Source organism: Orycteropus afer, unplaced genomic scaffold (assembly GCF_000298275.1).
Source record: "Orycteropus afer afer isolate SDZICR_OR568_19922 unplaced genomic scaffold, OryAfe1.0 scaffold00217, whole genome shotgun sequence".
Taxonomy (NCBI): Eukaryota; Metazoa; Chordata; class Mammalia; order Tubulidentata; family Orycteropodidae; genus Orycteropus; species Orycteropus afer.
Genome location: NW_006921804.1, coordinates 4,743,929 through 4,756,841, shown reverse-complemented (window position 1 = coordinate 4,756,841; position 12,913 = coordinate 4,743,929). Strand labels below are relative to the sequence as shown.

At 46.8% G+C, this 12,913-nt stretch overlaps 1 pseudogene; it reads left to right on the top strand.

Moving 5' to 3' along the window:
• The first annotated feature begins 9,071 nt into the window (after positions 1-9,071).
• LOC103203561 overlaps positions 9,072-12,913 on the top strand; it is an 8,696-nt pseudogene continuing 4,854 nt past the window's right edge.

Here is a 12,913-nt window from a genome sequence, read left to right as displayed (position 1 = left end):
GATGAGGGATATCATTGCTGATGTCAGATGGATCTTGGCTGAAAGCAGAGAATACCAGAAGGATGTCTACCTGTTCTGTTTGTTCGTTTGTTTGTTTTTGGTTACACAAAGGCATTCAACTGTGTGGGTCATAGCAAATTTTGGAAAACATTTCACAGAATGAGAATTGCAGAACACTTCATTGTGCTCATGTGAAACTTGTACATGGATCCAAGAGGCATTTGTTTGAAGAGAACAAGGGGATATAGTATAGTTTAAAATTGGAAAAGGTGTGTGGCAGGGTTCTATTCTTTCACTTTATTTATTCAATCTATATGCAGAACAAATAGTCTGAGAAGATGGACTATATGAAGAAGAACATGAGATCAGGATTGGAAGAAGACTCATTAACAACTCCCATATGTATGCATATTACATGTTGCATCGAGCATATCTGCTGAACAGGCCTCTTACAAGTGTTAAAAAGCAATGATGTCATTTTGAAGACTAAAGTGTGCCTGACCCAAGCCATGATATTTCTAGTCACCTAGTAACATGTGGGGAGCTCTGGTAGCATAGTGCCTAAGGCATTTGACTGCTAACCAGAAGCCTGGCAGTTCAAACCCACCAGCCACTCCTTGGAAGGAAGACTGGGCAACCTACTTCCATAATCATACTGTGTCTTTTTATTTCAGTTGGTTCTGTTGTGACATTGCTGAATTAATTTCTTATTCATGTGATTTGTATTCGCTCTCTCTTTTTCTTTGTTAAATTTGCCAGTGGTTTATCAATTTTATTAGTCTTCTCAAAAAATCAAATTTCTAGTCTTGTTTGATTTTTCTATTGTCTTTCTATTTTCTGTTTCAAATCTTTATTATTCCTTTTTTCTGATGACTAAAGGCCTTTTTTTTGGGGGGGGCTGCTCTTTTTCTAATTGTTGGAAATGTTGGGTTAAGGTGTTGATTTTGGCTCTTTCTTCTTTTTTGATGTGTGCATTTATTGCTATAAGTTGCCCTCTGAGCACTGCTTTTGCTATGTCCCAAAGATTTTGTATGCTGTGTTTTCATTCTTGTTTGATTCAAGGAATCATTTTATTTCATTTTTTATGTCTTCTATTACCCAGTCATCTTTAAGGAGGATGTTATTCACTTTCTATATGTTTGCTTTTTTTCTGTTGATCTTACATTGTTGATTTCTAATTTTAAAACATTGTGATCTGAAAAGATCCTTTGCAGTATTTCAATGTTCTTGAATTTATTGAGGCTTGCTTTGTGGCCTAACATATGGTCTGTCCTGGAGAATGTTCCATGTGCACTGGAAAAGAATGCATATCCTGCTATTTTTGGGTGAAGTGCTCTGTAGATGTCTGTAAGGTCAAGTTGGTTGGTTGTATTGTTTAGCTCTTCTGCATCTTTGTTGAGTTTGTTTCCAGGTGACCTATCTTTCCTTGAAAGTGGTGTATTAAAGTCTCCTATTACAGTTGATTCATCTCTTTGTCTTTTCAATTCTGTTAAAGTCTAATTTATATATTTTGGGGCTCTTTCATTGTATGCATAGATATTTATTATGGTTATGTCCTCTTGTGCAATCAGTCTTTAATCACTATATAATGTCCTTCCTTGTCTCTTTTGGTGGTTTTGAATTAAAGTCAATTTTATCAGAAATTAATATTGCCACCCCTGCTCCTTTTTGATTGCCATTTGCTTAATATATCTTTTCCAACCTTTGATTTTTAGTCTATTTTTGTCTTTGCCTCTAAGATGTGCCTCTTGTAGACAGCATATCGATGGGTCATGTTTTCTTATCCAGTCTGCAACTCTCCATATAGAGTGGTGTATTTAATCCATTTACATTCTGTGTAAGCCTAAGGCATTTGACTGCTATCTAGAAGGCTGGCAGTTCAAACCCACCAGCTGCTCCTTGGAAAGAAGATTGGGCAATCTATTTCTGTAGAGATACTGCCTCAGAAACCCAAGGAGGGGTTGTTATGATTCAGATCCAACTCGACAGCAGTGAGTTGTTTTGTTGTGTTTTGTAATTATCAACAAGTGTGAGTTTGTTGCTATCACTTTGTTATGTTTTGTGTGTGTGTGTGTGTGTGATGTTGCTGATTTTTTTGCTCCATATAATTTTTTGTACTGAGCTCACTCTGTTTATGAATCATGTTATCATTTACTTCGTTGCTATTGTTTTAGTATTTGCTAAGTATTTGTGCTTGTCCTCTTTTTTATTTTGATGTGGTTTATCATTTTTCTGTGAGGTTGCCCTGTGATTTATAATTTTCTTCCTAAGTATAGAACAGTCTGTTCTATTTTGCAACTGTTTTGACTTCCTTTCCATTTAGAAGTTCTGTAACTACACTATTTTTTCCCTGTTTTTTGTTTATAGTTGTCCTCATTTGCCAATTGATGTCTCTGGTTCCCTGTTTACAATCTTGTAAGCTTGTTTTACTTTGGATATTTCCATAACTGGATTGGTTTCTGGGTTATGTCATCATGTGTGTTAATGGTTGGTTGTTGTTTGCTGTTCCTGGCTCTCTATCCAAAGGACTCCTTTTAGTATCTCTTGTAAGGTTTTAACAAATTCCTTTAATTTCTGCTTAGCTGGAAATATCCTAATTTCACCATCATATTTGAGGGACAATTTTACTAGGTATGTAATTCTTGGTTGGAAATTATTTTCTTTCAGGGTTTTATATACACCATCCCATTGCCTTCTCACCTGCATGGTTTCTGCTGAAAAATCAGAGCTTAGTATTATTTGGTTGCCCTTTGTAGGTTCATTTTGGTTACCCTTTGTAGTTCATTTTTCCCATTCTGTTTTCAGGATTCTTTCTTTGTCTTTGGTTTTGGTGAGTTGATTATGATATGTCTTGGTGATTTTCTAAATGGCCAGCTGCTGCAGAAGCAAGTGGTAACCCTCATTCAGTAGGTGGGGCTATAGGAGATGTGGGTATGGTTGGGTCACATGGGCCCAATTGCTGACTCCCACTGTCCAGTTGTCAGTCACCAATATGTTTGCCCATGCTGTGCTGTCCTCAGCAAGCAGAGTTTATTCTTAGGTCACTAAGATCTGAAGCTACTACTTTAAATATCCACAATGGCCACATTGCTTGTACATATTCAAAATGGCTGCACTGTCCAGACAGCCGAAAGTCCACAGCTCAGTTTGTCTCCTTTGCTGTTTTACTTTTTAGTTGTCAGTCATCAGCACGGTTGTCCACACAGTCCCTGGGGAGCAGGGCCGATTTTTAGTTACTGTTCAGGTCCTAATACTGCTTGTATTAAAACTGTCCTTGCAGTCAGAATAGCTGACGGTCTGCAGCTCCATTTGTCTCTTTATTCACTGTTATTATTCAGGTTCTTCTACTAGTTGGTATTTAATCCACATCTGTATCCTTCCTTTCAAAGCTCAGGGCTCCAGGATTAACTTCTGTATCTGTGTCAATTAGGTTCTTTCTTCCTTGTTGAAAAGGGTCTGTGTAGCCTGTCTGTCTATTCTGCCATCCTACTGAAAGTCAATGTCTGATTTTTTAGAAATACATCACCAGGCATTTTGCCCATGGTATCTCTGGGTGGACCCAAATCTCTAGCTAGTCATTGTTGTTGTTATTGTTGTTGTTTGCTGTCGAGTCGGCCCCGACTCATAGCGACCCCTCCTTGGGTTTCCGAGGCAGTATCACTACGGAAGTAGGATTGCCCAACCTTCCTTCCGAGGAGTGGCTGGTGGGTTTGAACCGCCAGCCTTCTGGTGAGCAGTCAAATGCCTTAGGCACTATGCTATCAGAGCTCCTAGCTAGTCATTAGGGAAATGCAAATCAAAACTACAATGAGATGTCACTTCACAACCAAAAAAAAACAAAACAAAACTCACTGCCATTGAGTCAAACCTGACTCATAGCAACCCCTCCTTGAGTTTCTGAGGCAGTATCACTACGGAAGTAGACTGCCCAACTTTCTTTCCGAGGAGTGGCTGGTGGGTTTGAACCACCAGATTTCTGGTTAGCAGTCAAATGCCTTAGGCACTACGCTACCAGAGCTCCCCACTTCATAACAAGTATTGGCAGGGATGTGGGGAAATTGAAACCCTCATCATTTGCTGACAGGAATGTAAAATGGTACAGAAGCTTTGGAAAACAGTTTGGTAGTTCTTAAAAAAATTAAACATAGGATGACCATATAGCCAAGTAATTCCACTCCTAGGTAAAAAAATTGAAAGCAAGGACTCAAACAGATATTTGTACAGCAATGTTCATTGCGATATTATTCAAATAGTACAATAGCCAAAAGGTGGAAACAACTCCAAGAACAAATGAATGGATAATCAAAATGTGGTACATACATACAATGCTATACACACAATGGAATATTATTCAACCATGAAGAGAAATGCAGTTCTGATACATGCTACCACGTAGCTAAACCTCAAACACGTTATCCTGAGTGAAATATAAACGAGTTGCTGTTGAGTTGATTCCGACTCATGGTGACCCCATGTGTCAGAGAGTAGAATGTGCTCCTTAGGATTTTCATGGCTCTGTCCTTTTGGAAGCAGATCACCAGGATTTTCTTCCAAGGTGCCTCTCAAAAAAAAAAAAAAAAAAGCAAACTCAGTGCCATTGAGTAGATTCCAACTCATAGCAACCCCAGTAAATCCTTATGGAAATAGATTGCACAATCTTCCTTCCGGGGAGTGGCTGGTGGGTTTGAACTGCCAACCTTCTGGTTAGTAGTCAAATGCCTTAGGCTAGGTGTGCTCAAACTGCCAATCTTTTTGTTAGGAGCTCAGTGCTTAACAGTTTACACCGCCCAAGGCCTCCCTCCATCCAGTGAAGTAAGTCAGACACAAAAGGACAAATATTGTATGATTCCACGTATATGAAATATCCAAAATAGCCAAAAACAGAGAGACAAATGTAGATTATTGGTTAGCAGGAGTTAAGGGGGATGGGGAGCTATTTTGTGTAAATATAAAATTTTAAAAATTCATTCATTCAAAAAACAAACAAGCAAGGAGGAGCAGAAGTAGTAGTGCTAAGCTCTTCAAATGCAAGGCATTTTGATCCTCACAACTCAGGGAGATAGGACCTGACCTTCCTTCCATTGTACAGGTGAGGGAATCTCAGAGAGGAAGGACAGTAGTCAAGGTGGGCGGGCTGGCTGGTAGCAGAGCTAGGACTTGAACTCAAGTCTTCCATATCAGTCACTTTCCTTTACCTTGTGGGCCCTGCTGGAGTGTGAATTAGGAGATGATGAGACATCTTCTCTGTGAGTGTTACAGAGTGAGTAATTCTGACAGCAACAGGGAAAACCAGAGAAGGAAGAGTGGACACAAACATCACAACGGGCCCATGTGTGCCCTACTCTATGACAAGCCCTTACCTCATTTAATCACATGTCCACCCCCAGCCCCTATTTTGCAGATGAGGAAGCAGGCTCAGAGATGTAAATTGGCTTACCCAAAGACACACAGCTAGTAAGTGGCAGAACTTTGATCTGGACCAGGTCTCCCTGGCTTCATGGCCTCTGCTCCTTTCCTCAACTCAGGAGGCTGCTCAGAAAAGGGGTGGGAACTCACATCTGAAGCCCCCGGACAGAAACCCAAAGGGCTGGGCAGCAGTCACCCAGGTGGGGAGGCTGCCAGCTCCTCTTATATGGCATTTTCAGGCCTTTTCAGGGGTAACTGAGGCCTGGAATGGAGCACCAAGGATAACCAGCCTGGGAGGGAGGAGGCTGAGCTGGGAGACAGTGGGACAAAAGCTGCTTCTGAAGGCTTATGATCAAGGCAGGTGAGACCGAGAGGAGTCTGGGGGTGCTGGGGTGAAGGCTGAGGGTGGGGTTTGTGCTGCAGAGCCTGGGGCAGGTGTGTGTATCGGGGTGGAGATCAGTCTAAGCTAAGCAGAGGCCAAGCCAGACACGAAAAGCTGAGGGGAAAGATGAGAAATTAGGGGGACGGGGTTCAGGGAAAGATTGAATCAGGAGCCAAACTGGCTGGAGCTTCTGAGGTGGATGCCTGGGTGCTTTGCACCCCTGTTTCTGCCCCTTTCTGACTCCAACTCCAGCCTTTACTCCTTATCTCCTCACAGGCACCACCATATATCTCCTAGGGACCCCTCTCGTTTTTCTAGAAGCTATTCTTTTTGGATGGGAGGCTGGATTTTAGGGGTGGGGACTTGCAGAATTAGAGAATCTCAAAATCAGTCCCTTTGGCAAAAGGGCAGTGCCCCTCACCCTTGCACATTTTAGGTGGTCAGCCTTGGAGGTTGAGGGGAATGGAGAACAGGAGGGTTCAGGCCTCTTTCTTCCTAAGATAGGGCAAGTGAAGGCTGGGCCTGGAATGGTTGGGTTCCCCACCTCCCATCAGCTGGCCTCCTCCCAGACCCTGACGACCCCAATCCATTGTTCTGATATGAATGGCAAGAACAGCTTTGCAAAGTGACACTATGAATGGTGAGGGGCGGCGGGGCCATGCGTGAACTAATGGGATGAGAGCCCCGAGTTGGGACTGGCTCAGCACCTGGGACAGCGGCTCTGCTAGGAGGTGAGGGCTCTGCACCCCTCCCCAGGACCCCCACATCAGACTCTAAGCCACTCAGGTTTAGGCCCTGGGTCCCCAGAAATGGGCTTGGGGGAGCAGATAACCCCCAACTCCCAAGTCCCCCTAGAACTTCACTCTCATTTGATTAAAGTTTGTGAGAAAGTAAGGGTTGGGTCTGACTGATTGAGAGAGGATTCGAAGGCTGGGAAAGGGGCTGGCCTGACCCCCCAACTTTGCTCTGCTCTCATTGGCCCCGCCTTTTCCCCTTTTCCCCGCCCCAATTGTCTCAGTGTCTGGGTCCTGGCTGGGGAGGAGGGGACAGTGGGGATGGGGTGGGGAGGGGGCTCAGGCTGAAAGCAGAGAGAGAGACCCAGCTCCAGGAAAGACAGAGGGAAGGACGGTGGTCTCCAGCCTCGACCTCAGACCTCAGCTCCCCTTAAATCTCAGGGTCCCCAAAGCAAGGCGAGAGCCCCCACACTGTGCCCCGAAGTGAGGGGCAGGAAATGCCCACAGCCCCGGGGGCTCCGGGCTGAAGGCAGAAGACCAGAACTGCTTCGGAGGTTGCCCAGGATTGAGGGAGGCCAGCCCTGCTAGGAACATGGGCCGGAGCCGCCACTGCTGCTGCTGCTGCTGCTGTTCCAGGACTGGGGTAAGAGGACAGGACAAGGAGGCCAGAGGCAGGCTAGACTAGCAGGGCACAAGCAAGATGAGGGTGAAGGAGGAGAATGGGGAAAGTCAAATGAGAGGGGAGAAGGCAGAGAAGGGAGGGAAGATAAGATGGGGAGGAAGGAGAGAGGGACAGATGGTGGCCGGGGTGGAGGTGGAAAAAACCCTGCAGGAGAGCAGAGATGAGCAGAAGGAGAGGCTTGTGGGTGCAGGAGGAACCTGGGTGTAGTAGGGAGGGTTTCTGAGTAGGAAGTTGGGTGTAGTAGGCAGAGACTGTGGGTACACTCCTGAGGTTGAGCCAGCTGGAAGGGTGAGGGATTATGAAGTAGCTGGACAGGCAGAGGGTCCTAGAGAGGCAGGGCCAAGGGATTTCCCCTCAGATGTCCCTGAGGTGTCCAGGCCAGTTGAGGCTTGGGCCTGTGGGCTCTGAGGTTCTGCTCCAGCCCCTCCACTCGGGAGGGAAGCCTGGCTGCGTCTTGCCAGCTGATGTATGGTATTTATGGGTGTGCATGGTTAAGGGCCTAAGCCAGTGCGTTCACAGCTCTGCTTATGCATTTCTGGGCCTGTGACCTGGGTGTGTCTGTCGTCCTGTGCATGTGTATTTGTTACTTTGAGTCTGTTGGGCATTGACATGGCCTGTGTTTGTGCCTTCGGTCTGTGTCTGGAAGGTGGAGTTGGTGAGGTTGCAACTCTGTGTGGCTGGCTATGTGGCTGTGATTTCTAGGCCAAGTGTGTGTCTGTGAATGAGGTGGGTGTAAGTGTGCTCCTTCCTTAGTCAGGCCCTAGCAGTGGGAGGGGAAAGGGGGAGCCAGTGGGCAGACAGGCAGATGGGCTGGTGGGGGAGGGAGGGGAGCAGCCCCATTGTCCCTGCGGGAGCACAATGCTCACCCTCTGCCCCTGACCTTGCCATTATGCCCTCCTGCCCCCTCCCCGTTGCCAGGATCTGGCTGAAAGAGGCCATCAATCAATCATGGCAGCCCGCCAGGCTGACCCACACCCACCAGCCGGACAGCGGCAAGCCCTGGTCCTCAGACTGCCAGACCCTCTCTTCCTCCTCACCCATCCTTGCTGCCCCAAGGCCCCCAAAGTCCTGTCTCTAAGCCCCTCATTCTCAGGAAGGGGGTCAGAGTTGATGGGCAAGTAGTGGAGAGAGGCACAAGTCCAGGCCTTGCTGGCTGTCTCTACAGGATGCACTGCAGCCTCTGAGCTGGCCTGGGGACATGGTGGCCTTGCAGAGCACCCGCTGGTGCTGCCCTGCCAGGTGGAGGGCGAGCCCCCAGTATTCATTTCCTGGAAGTGGGATGGGTTGGCCCTGACCAACGACAGGGTGCCACTCTGTTGCCGGATGGCTCCCTGCATCTGGCTGCGCTGCCCTCTCGCCGGAGCCTCCTTTCCCACGCGCACAAGTACCACTGTGTGGCCCAGAACTGCTATGGGAGGCTGGTGAGCCGGTGGGCCGGGTACAGCTGGCAAGTGAGTGCCTGGGGCTGCCCCCAGAATGGGGGTAGTCAAGAGGGCACCCATAGGGGCGCAGAGTTGTCCAGAGTGGGCTTGGGACCGAACAGTATGTATTGCCTAAAGCCTGTGATAATTTTGGAGCTCACAAAAATGTTTTAATTTCTTTAAAACCAGAAGAAAAAATGAACATAATGAATACATAATAATGAATCCAACCTGGATTATATTTGTCTTTAAACCAGCACAACTGTAAGATATTATTTTAAATATTTTTTTTTTTTTATGGAGGAAAGCAGAAGTGCTATGGCCACAAAAGTTATAGGCAGAGGCACCAGGTTGGCAGAGTGAAGTGGGCAGTGAGAGGCGGCAAAGGTGGGAGCCCAGGCTCTGGGGCAGGCTGGGTCTGTGGGTGCTCAGGTGGCCCCTGCCCCATGCCTTCAGGTCTGTCTCGCTTCCACCAACACCCAGAGTCTGTGGAGGTGGAGCAGAGTGGAGTCGCCTGCTTCCAGTGCCTGATCTGGGGGGTGCCTGAGCCCTCCATCTCCTGGGAGCACAATGGCACAGCTCTGAGCACTTCCGCTCACCAGTGAGCACAAGCTGGGAGCGTAGGGGCTGGCAGGCTGGGGGCCTGGATGTAGGCCGCTGACCCCTGACTTGTGAATCTTTAGGGTCACACTCCCACCTGGTGGCATCCTCTATATCACCGGCGTGAGACACGCTGACGTGGGCACCTACCGTTGTGTGGCACGAAATGTGGCCAGTACCCGCCACAGCCAGGATGCCCAGCTGACCCTGAGCGGTAAGCAAGGACCAGGAGAATCAGCATGGGCACTATAGGCAGAGAGGAAGGTGCGGCACCGGTGACACTCAGAGGGGGTGTGGCCAGTGGGATTGTACAGGGCGCAGACACTTTGTAGAGCAACTGTGAGCACCCGTGAAGGAGAAAGGACAGCACTACCCAGACTGAACAAGCTCGGTCTGTCCCTGGGTTCCAGGAGCTTACAACCTCATGCTGTGAGAACCCAGTGGAGGGAACTCTAACCCAGCCTGCAGAGGGCAAGGGATGGTTAGCAGCTTCCTGGAGTAAGCTATAGCCAGTGGGTGTGGAAGGGTGAGAAGAGAAAGGCAGGCCAAAGAGAGGGGGCATTCCAGGCAGATGGGTCATGGTATGTGCCAAAGCAAAAAAGTTTGCCCTGTTGCTGAACCACAGAATAGGTAGAATTCATGATAAACAAGAGTTGATGTTGGAGAGGTGGGCAAGGCCTATAGAGAGAAGGAGTTTGAACTTAATCCAGAGGGCAGTGGGAGCCCTTAGTTGGTTTAAAGTGTGTGTGTGTATGTGTTTGTGTGTGTGTGTAAGGGGGGACTCAGCCAGCCTGTGTCTCAGATGGGAGTGGGTGCCTAGGTGCAATTCTGTGTATGTATGCATGTGTATGCTTGCCTATGCATGTGTGTGCAAGAGCATGTATGTTTACAAGGGTGTGCATGTGTTTGTGCACATATGTGCTTGCATGGACTTGTATATGCACACTTGTGTATGTTTCCTCTTTGGGTGAGGATGGAAATAGCTTTGCATCTGAGATGAAACATCCAGGATGACCCCAAATGCAGGCCAAACTGGGTGAGAGAATTTCATGTTGAAAGCAGGGGCCACAGCAGAGTCTATGAGGTATCTTAGCAGGAGAGACTCAGGTTAGACTGATCTTAACAAGGATCACTCACAAATGTCAGTGAGGGCAAGTCATGCCTGAATTATCCACTAGGGGGCTCCAGAGTATAAATAAGCAGATGTAACATGGAAAGCCAGCCAGATTTCCTGATAAAGATTTTCAAAAATGACCAAACTTTACCAAAGACACTCTCTCTCTCTCTCTCTCTCTCTCTATATATATATATATCTATATATATATATGGGAGCTCTGGTAGCATAGTGGCTAAGACACTTGCCTGCTAACCAGACGGCTGACGGTTCAAACCCACCAGCCACTCCTCGGAAGGAAGGTTGGGCAATCCTACTTCCATAGTGATACTGCCTCAGAAACCCAAGGAGGGGTCGCTATGAGTTGGGTTTGACTCGACGGCACATAACAACAACAATATATATATATAGAGAGAGAGAGAGAGAGAGAGAGAGATACAAACGCAACACAATGCACTACCATCGAGTCGGATCCGACTCATAGTGACCCCTCCTTGGGTTTCTGAGGCAGTATCACTATGGAAGTAGGTTGCCCAACCTTCCTTCCAAGAAGTAGCTGGTGGGTTTGAACCTCCTGCCTTCTGGTTAGCAGTCAAATGCCTTAGTCACTACAGCACCAGAGCTCATATAGATAGATAGATAGGTATTTTTAATTGAAAAAGAGGAAGGGGGTGTGTCTGTGATCTAGAACTAAATTAGAAACTCAAAGCAAAGGAGGGATCAGGGACTCCTCCCTGACAGCAGTGGGCAGTCCGGCTGGGGTTCTTCTGCCTTCTGCTTCCTGTTCTCATCAGCCGTCTGGGGCAGAAACATAGGACAGGATCCTAGGCATCTATGATGCTCGGTACTCCTGGCCAAATGCTGGCTCTCAGGGGCATCCATGGGATCCTCCATCCAGGACCATGCTGAGGCAGGGAAGTGAATGGTCAGAGAACTTCAGAGAGGCCTGTTGGAAGTATGTATTGTGAGACAGTTGATCAGTAATCAAAGGTTTGAAGGTTCAGCACTTACATAAATTGTCAGGAAAGGAGTTGGGATCAGTGTTGTCTCCTCCCTAGGGACAGGAGCCGAGGACCAAGGCCCTGAACCATTTACTCCAAAAGCACTCACCTGGCACTATCCTGGAGCAGGCACCAGGGACACAGAATTCCCAGACTTTCAGTGGTGGGGGAGGGGTGCTACCAAGATCCAAGTTTGCATCCCAGCTCTGCTAGTCCATCTGACCTTGGACAAGTTACTTAACCTCTCTGATCTTGGTTTTCTCATGTGCAAACCGGGCAGGGCTATGGGAGGATGAAGGGAGACAATGTGTGCAGGACAATGTGTGCAACTCCTGGCACACAGAGGAGGCAGGCTGCAGTGGCTGAAGATATGGTCCAGGCTCCACCCCAATGACTGATATGATCAGGCAGAAACAGCCTTCCTTGGCTTAGACCAGGACGTTCCAATGAGGAATGCATGACCCAAAGAAAACCCTCACTAAATATGAACAAATGAAAGAAATACTATTCTAGACCTTGAAGAACACTTTTTTTCCCTTTTTGTGTGTGTGTGTGTGTATATATATATATATATATATATATATTTGTGATTTGGGTGAAGATTTACAGAGCAAATTTACTTCCCATACAGCAGTTCACATATACTGTCTCATGTCACTGACCACAGTTTACCACAATGCAAGGGCTCCCCTCCCACTTCCTCCCCATAGTTACCTCTTCCCAGTGTCCAGCCCTCCATACACTCCTGCCCCCTGAGCTGTCTCCCTGTCCATAAGCAGCCCTTCTTTCTCCCATGATTGTTCTCTCCAAGGAGTGTATCTACTTGAAATAAATGTTCAACTCATATGCCTGTATTTTGTTTGTCTGGAAACCACACGTGTAGGTTCAATTCCAGACCTGAAGGGCAGCTAGGGGCCATAGTCTCAGTGGTTCCACTAGTCTCTATCAGACCAGCAAACCTGGTCACCACCACCCCCCTTTTTCTTCCCCTCCAAATGACTTGAGTGTTGTTCCACATTGTTCTCCCTCTCTATCAAGGGTCTCCTACATAGATCCCCTTTCAAGTGGATGACAGTGGTAGCCGTGCACCATCTAGATCTTCTGGTCTCATAGTTGTATACACTGCTGATCGGATGGTGTACCAGTTGCTTGAAGAACACTTTTAAAGTATATGAGATTATAAAACAATCCTTGAGAAATTTCCACTTCAAAGACAAAATTTTCTGAGCTCTTAATAAAAGACACTTAAGAAAGGGTTAAATCAGAACAGAAATGAGAATGTTGACACACTGTGAAACATGTAACCAATATCACATAACAATAGGTGTAGAAATTGTTAAACGGGAATGTAATTTGCTGTGTGAACTTTCACCAAAACACAATATACACAATATAATATATATATATATATATATATATATATATATATATATAGGAGCTCTGGTAGCATAGTGGCTAAGGCACTTGACTGCTAACCAGAAGGCTGGCGGTTCAACCCCACCAGCCACTCCTCGGAAGGAAGGTTGGGCAATCCTACTTCCGTAGTGATACTGCCTCGGAAACCCAAGGAGGG